The 7,948-nt window shown below is 36.3% G+C and overlaps 1 non-coding gene across 1 annotated transcript; it reads left to right on the top strand.

Annotated features, from left to right (window-relative positions):
- Nucleotides 1-592: 592 nt before the first annotated feature.
- Nucleotides 593-699, top strand: LOC141716013 (small nucleolar RNA R71). The gene has a single exon (XR_012572748.1). It is a non-coding gene; the product is annotated as a small nucleolar RNA R71 (small nucleolar RNA).
- Nucleotides 700-7,948: the final 7,249 nt, after the last annotated feature.

A 7,948-nucleotide genomic window follows, 5' to 3' on the forward strand; every position in this document is an offset into this window, starting at 1 on the left:
TTTTTCATTCAAAGATAGATATGCACCATGAGTTTGTTGTTGAATTTGGAGTTGTTGTCTTGGTGCGAATTGTTGCTGAAAACTAGGAAGATTGAATTGCTCATTTCCAAACTGCTGGAATGGCTGTTGCATCACATTCTGATTGTTGCTGCATCTAAAGTTAGGATGATTCCAGTTGTTAGGATGATAAGTGTGTGGAACTGGTTGCTGCAATCTCTGAAAGTTGCTCACAAACTGAGCTGATTCACTAGATATAGTGCATTACTCCATCGCATGTGAACCTGCACATAGCTCACAAACACTGGTTATCTGATTAACACCATAGTTGGCCAGAGAATCGATCTTCATAGACAACTCCTTTAGTTGAGCTGTGATAGCCGTAGCTGTATCCACTTCAAGAACTCCTGCTACCTTACCCTGTGGCAATCTTTGGGTTGGATACTGATATTCATTAGCAGCCATTAGTTCAATTAGATCATAAGCTTCTTCATAGCTCTTTACCCATAATGCTCCACCTGATGCTGCATCGAGCATGGGTCTTGATTGTGCTCCTAAACTGTTAAAGAAGCAATTGATGATCTTCCAATCAGGTATTCCATGATGAGGACACTTCCTAAGCATCTCCTTGTAGCGCTCCCAAGCTTCACATAGAGATTCTCCCGATTGTTGCGCAAATTGAGTAAGTGCGTTTCTGATTGTAGCTATCTTCGCCTTAGGGAAGAATTTAATAAGAAACTTCTGAGAAAGATTCTCCCAAGTAGTAATCGAACCAGCTGGTAGAGAGGTTAACCAGCTCTTAGCCTTGTCCCTCAAAGAGAATGGGAATAGTCTCAGCTTCACAGCATCTTCAGAAACACCGTTGAACTTGAAGGTGTCGCAGATCTCAATGAAATCCTTAATGTGCATATTGGGATCTTTCGTTGGAGAACCCCCAAACTGGATTGAATTCTACACCCATTGAATTATGCCAGGCTTGCTCTCAAAGGTATTAGCTGTGATAGCTGGCATGACAATGCTAGATTGAATGTCATTGGTCTTGGGTTGAGAAAAATCCATCAAGGCTTTCGTTCGTGCTGCTGGATCTCCCATTGTAATGAGTACCTGAAACACAAACAAATAAACCATGAAAGTAAAAGAGTCCGAGTCAGTGAACTTTAATGACCACTGATGACAAGCACATAAACTAAAAATTAACACCGAGTGCCCGGCAGCGGCGCCAAAAATTTGTTAGGACGTTAACACACGCGCTAAAATTACACGCAAGTATACGCGTTCACAAGTAGTATAAGATATAAATCAGATTCGTTCCCACAGAGACTGGTTTAGGTTAAGTTCAATTTATGTACCTATGCAACAATGTATGGTTATCGCTCAATGCTAAGACAAATAACAAATTGGGGTTGTTTATAACTAAGAATTAAACTAACAATTACAACTAGGAGAGTAAAGAGGGTTGTATATTATATGAGATAAACATGGGATTCTAACTTCATTAAATACTTCATTCAATAGCCTTTTTGTTCTTAACCTTATCATGCAATGGTGATGACACTAATCAGATAACACGAAACTAGTAAACGCCAACTTTCGATGTACGAATACCCTACTATCAAGCATCCACAAAAGAGATAGAAGTTGAATAGTGTAACACCCCCAGATCCGGGGTCAGGGATCCGGGTCGTCACGGTCTTTCTTTCCACAATATCACTTAACTGAATTAATAATAAATAACCTCGTGCTATGACCCCACACTAACACACACCATAACCCGTTATAGTCTCAGAGATGAAATTGAAATAAGTACAAGTCCTTGAATCCACAATTTAAAAGTTATTACAACCCAAAATGATTACTTGATAAGTTTACAGTTAATTGCCATTATCTGCCACAAGTTATAATTATACAATATTTGGTTCCCAAAAGTAGAAGGTCTGATCTACAGATAGTTCTACCTCTGCAGCTATAGCAGCTATGATCTCAACGGGAAGGCGCAGGGCGCTTCCCACGCTCTTGCGCTGGGTCAGCTTGAGTCTGGCCATCTTTCCTAACTGTTGTTGTGTGATGAATAAATAAAGCAAGAGTGATCATTACAACTCGCAAGATAATATATAGTGTAAACAATAATGCAAGTATCTAAATGGATAACTTACTAAAATCCTTTATCAAGTGTAAGATAATTACTTACTGGATATAAGCAAAAACAAGGGATGAAGTTACCAAATACTTCACTATACTTATATCATTTATAAAACTACTTGAACTACCATTGTTCAAAGTATAATGAGTTTTCGACAGTTCATCACATAGATGAGACTACAAGATAAGATTTGAATAGATTAAATCTTTGAAATATTATTGAATGAAATGAAGTTATGAGATACTTCATTAAGTCCCGATATATATGTCCACACATATATCTCTTATACATTTCCTGAAAACCTCTGTCATGTAAAGTATGAACAGAGTTTGTAACATCCAATGAATTTTTGGAAAGGAAAATAATTGTGGCATAAACCCGATATCTTGCTGATCAGGCAAAGATACCAATAAGTAACTTTTTCTACTGTAGATGGATGAATTCCCGGCCGGTCATCACCCTGGTCACATTCGGACCTCGCGCTAGACCGTTACCCAGCCACTCACGCGTGGATGGACTGTTACCCAGCCACTTACACCTTCATAGACCGTACCCCGGCCTGTCGCTTATGCCGACTCAATTAGATGGACTTACTTCCCGAACATTGGGCAAGTAATCAAATTGTTGTCTCAAAACAGCAACCACGTTGCGAATATAAAATATACCACAGAGCCGGATCCCTCAGGTTTTGAGCGAGTATTTAAATCCCCTTGAAAGGAAGATCTTAAATATAAAAATGAGTTTTGGGATCCGCTCTAACCTTTAAAAATCATTTTGAAGACTCGAAAACATTTTTAAGAATGTTTGGAGTAATGCCGATTTAATAAAATAAATCAGTCCCAATATATTAGAAAATATCTGAATATTATTATTTAAATAATATTCCCATAAGGATAATCCTTACAAAAATAATTGAAGTAAAAGTTTTAAAAACTCATACTTGAAATGAATAATAAATAACCAAAGATATACTTATACGAAAGTACGATCTTTATTTGAATAATCGAAAATAAGTTTGATTATCGAAATATTATTCTTTAATAAAATAAAGAATATTATTTAATAAATAAGCGGAGTCATAAGTCCTCAAATGAATATTCAAAATAATATTCATTAAATAAAATAAAGCGGGTCATAAGTCCTCGAATGAATATTCAAATTAATATTCATTAAATAAAATAAACCGAGTCATAAGTCCTCGAATGAATATTCAAAGTAATATTCATTAAATAAAATAAAGTTATCGAATAAAACTTATTCGATTAATAGTTTTGAAAACTATATCAATATATATATATATAAATATATATATATATATATATATAATATACTCGGGAACATCGACTCTACCATTTTTAATAAATTAACCATTAAGGGTTTTAAGGAGATTCTTTCGCGAGTGCCTTACCAACTACCTAATACACTTTACATAAATGATTCATACTCCAATTAGTCCTTTAAGGTCTTTAACCTATGTTTCAAAGTAAGGCGAGGGGTAATGGTTCGTTCGCGAAACCCCGTTACTTAAAATGGTCGTTTCTCCTAAACCGTACATCGGATTCAAACGAACCACATATCAAAACGAAGCTCGTAATATGAACTATCTAATCATGGCAATGGTCAAAATTTAACAGGGAGTTCTCGGGTCCTAATGTTAAGAGCAAAAATAGTCTAAAGTAAATCGGACATTACGACAGCTATGTTTACGCGATTACCAATTTTTATTCTACTCCAAACCAACCACCAATCAACCACAATTCATTCATACAACTAAAATCCATCCATACCATACTACAACAGCCCCAACAACTCAATATTACCAATTCATACTTATTTCTCAATTATGAACTAAGAGTTTACTTAAGTTTATTAACTAATCATCAAGATTTACAACTCCAAAACATAATAAAACCAACCAATCTCTAAGTCTACAAGAATCATGCTTCTCATGAACCATAACAACAAAACTAAACCTAATACTCAAGTAAAGTTAGGGTTTGGAGGGGTTATACCTTCCTTGGAGAGTGGAGAATCAAGTAATTAGCTTGGAATCACCCTTAAAAGTCCTTATCCAAGCTTAATCTAAACAAAAACTCAAGAACAAAATTTTAAGTTCTTGAAAAACACTATTCACCCTCTTCTTCTATGATTTTTAGGAAGATATTATGAATGAATTAGAAGCTCAAACTTATAGGATAGCTATATCTATGCATAAGGAGTCTTAGATAATTACCTCACTAATTAATGAAGCTTGGAACTAGGATTTTGAATTTTTCTTTCTTTGAAGAAGAAGAAAGTCGAGAGCTTTTGATGAAGAAAGTGAAATAAACTTTGTGTTTTGGTGAAATGATTTGTTGGTTGGTTGATTTTGTTTGTTTTGATCATTTTTAACCATGAAAATGTGTGTGGTTATTAATCAACCACACCTCCTTCCCTTATGTCATGCTTAGGTCATCCTGTGATGTCACCCTCCCACACTTGTCCTCTTCTTGTTGGTGAGGTGACATCACTCCCCTCTAACCCTTTGCTTAACTCTTAATCACTTGGCTAATGACCGCTGATCTGTTATACGGTTCACTTAACTTTCGTTCTCGTTTATCGTTTGAGGGATCATACCCGGGATCTTATTACTTGGGTTTCCTTAACCTTTCTCAATACATTATATTCCTTTTATGATCCTCTCTTATAATCCTTAAATTTAAATCCTTTTTATCCTGTTATCTTATACTCAATTCTTTCGGTATCTGGTGGATTTTCGGGAAAAATCAAAGGGTTCGAATTTGGATTCTGACGATCTTTACATACACTTATTTATCATATAGAGTACTAATACGATCTCAGAATATCAATAAAAGAACCCCTACATAGCGTGGCATGAAAAATTTTCTTATTCAGCAATATCAGCAAAAAAACACTATTCATAAGGGTTACAAAAAAATTAAAAATTTTGGGGTTATTACAAATAGACACCAATTATGCTTAGTCCTTATATGTCTATAAGAATTGAAAACATAACGGTTTAATGCGCAAGTTATCTATCGTGATTACATAGGGCAAGTAAGATGGTTAAAATTACCTACGAATCATGCATAACAAATACATGAACCTATGCTAGCATGACAAGTTCTAAATCTCTATATTCATTGTCGCTTCAATAGAGATTAACTTGCTATCTTATATGTTAGCTACGCACATAAGACGAATAAGCACAACCAATACTAGGATCTCAATCAATCACCACACACCAAGATATTGAAACAAATTAACTATAGAAATCCATAAGTAAATCCGTTAGAACCCCACGATAACGATTAGTTCATAATTAAACTCATCGTCACTATGGGTTCCAATGAAAGCATGATAATAAACAATATAAGAGTGCTAGGGTTCAAGAACAAATCGAAAACAAGCATCCAAGTATCAACTATATTGAAAAAAATAAGAGTCTTCTTCTCCGTAGCTTCTCGTGCTCTCTAGGTCTTCTTATTGCTCTTTCAGGCCTCCTTGTTGTTAAAAACGTCTTTTTATTGATAGATATAGGCCCCCGAATGATCTGGACCCTCAAAATTATCTAATTCTACTAAAATAAGGATTCTGGGGCAAAAAGGGCGGCGCGGCCGTGCTGGTTTTGGGGGCGGCCGCGCTGGTTTTGGCAGAAAGTCAGCGCGGGCGCGCCGGTTTCTGGGGCAGCCGCGCCTGACTTCTGTACTTTTCTACTGATTCTTCTTTTGACCATAACTTGAGTTATACTCATCAGAATTAGGCGATTCAACTGCCCTACGCGAAGCTAATGAGATTGTCTACAACTTGAGAATGGCCTAGGCTTCGAATTCTGACCTCTTTTCAGCTAATTATTTGAAAAGCTTTCTTCTTCTTTTAATTGATGCCTGAAATGCAATAACATAAAAACATATAAAAAATACCAACAAATTGAGTCCAAAATACCAACTTAAGCCTGTAATGAAGTGTTCCAAGTAGATATAAAATCCACTTGTCACAGGTGTACAGAGTATTAAAGATACAACTGCTGAACAACAGTCTATAGACCCCCGGATAAACTCTGTTGTGCCAAATGCTGATACTTTCCCTGCAGGTCTAAAGTATTGATACTTTCCTACAGTCCACTCACATATATATGTCCTCCAATGCAACAATCCATGTTCCTGTTGAAGGACAGTCCATTTAATCTACTATTCCACCATCTGTTGCATCCATGTTCTTGCTGAAGGACAGTCCACTCATTCTATAGTTTCATCATCTTTTATTTTCCCTGTCACTGCTGTTGATATAGTTGTAGGAAAGTCCAGCCACTATAAAGCCATCATTGCTGAATCACCACAGCACTCCACTTGTACTGAGGTTTTGGAGATAAATGTTGAAGCTCCACCTCATCTGTTACTATTTTTGAATATCTGGAGTTAAATACTAAAGGTATGGCAGTTTCTGAAGCAACTGATTTTCATACAGCTCCAATTCCTGATAGTTTGGTACCTGCTGATGCTGGAGATGAAATAGCTCAGTTTGTTTAGGAGCCAGTTGTTGATGATGAATCTGTTCATGAGATTGAGTCTCATGATGGAGAGAATGTAAATATAGCTTTAGACCCTGATGAAGATCTGATGAACTTTTATTTCCTGAAGACATGCCTACACATGAAAAATAACAAAGATTAGCTGAGCTTGATGCAAAGAACAGTAGGAAGTTTTCTGATGCAGAATGGACCTCTAACTGGAAGGATGCTTCTTATCCAATCTCTGTTGCTAATGCTTCTCAACATCTGGAGAGAGAAGAGTAGAGTATTGCAAATCCTGATATTCTGACACATCGCAAGCCTTCTACACTATTGGTCAAATCAGTTATGCACACTGAGTCTCAATCTAATACTCAAATTGATAAACTCAAGTAATCCTTTTTTGAAACCAAGCTGACCACTACCAGGGAAATCCAAAAAAAATTAGCACCCATCATTGCTAGACAAGTCAAAATTGAAGCCAACTAGGTTAAGTTGGAAGCTACTAAAGCTAAAATGTCTAGTCAATTGGATGAGGTACAACAGTCTATGAAGCTCATTATTTCCCTCCTACTTAGGGATGATTCCAAAAAGGGGGAGAAAGTGTTGAAATCAAAATGCAAGCAACTTCAGTTGAAAGATACTGATGATGAGGATGGTCCTGGTGGTGATGGTAAAAAGAAGGAACTTGTTTTAAAGAAACAAGGTAGAGATCTTATTGGTTCTAGTGGTACATCTAAAACCACTAGTCAATCTAGACAAGGCGGAGAAAGGAGGAGATATGGAAGGCACGTCTCAAAGACTGTGCAAGATAAATAACTGACCGTGGCTAAATCTCAAACTCTGAAAGTCACAAATGCTAATGAAGACCAAGACATTCTGGAGATAGAAGCTGGTGCTGAAGCAAGTCAGTATCTACAGACTGAGAAAGTAAAAGGGAAGAAAACAACTCTATTCTACAAGGATCCAAAGATTCAAGGTTTCGATTTTGAGGTAAGTAGAAGAATTTTTGAAAGAGAAAATCATGGAGTTGACATGGAACAACTTAGGGTTTTGGAAGAAGAATACAAATCTTTGAAGTCAATAAATACTGATGCTGATTTACCTTATGAAGATATTCCCGGTAGAAGACCTACAAAGGGTGTGGTAATCAAGAAAGTCAGTCAAACTGATGTTGAAGGGCCTTTATGGTCTCAAGAAATTTTAAATTCTGACATGAGTTATAAGGGGAAGGAAAAGATTGGTGAGAAGTCAAAGTCAAAGCCTGAAGCTAAGTCCAAGAAGAAATTAGCATCTAAAAG

This window comes from Apium graveolens, chromosome 3 (genome assembly GCF_009905375.1).
Source record: "Apium graveolens cultivar Ventura chromosome 3, ASM990537v1, whole genome shotgun sequence".
Classification (NCBI taxonomy): Eukaryota; Viridiplantae; Streptophyta; class Magnoliopsida; order Apiales; family Apiaceae; genus Apium; species Apium graveolens.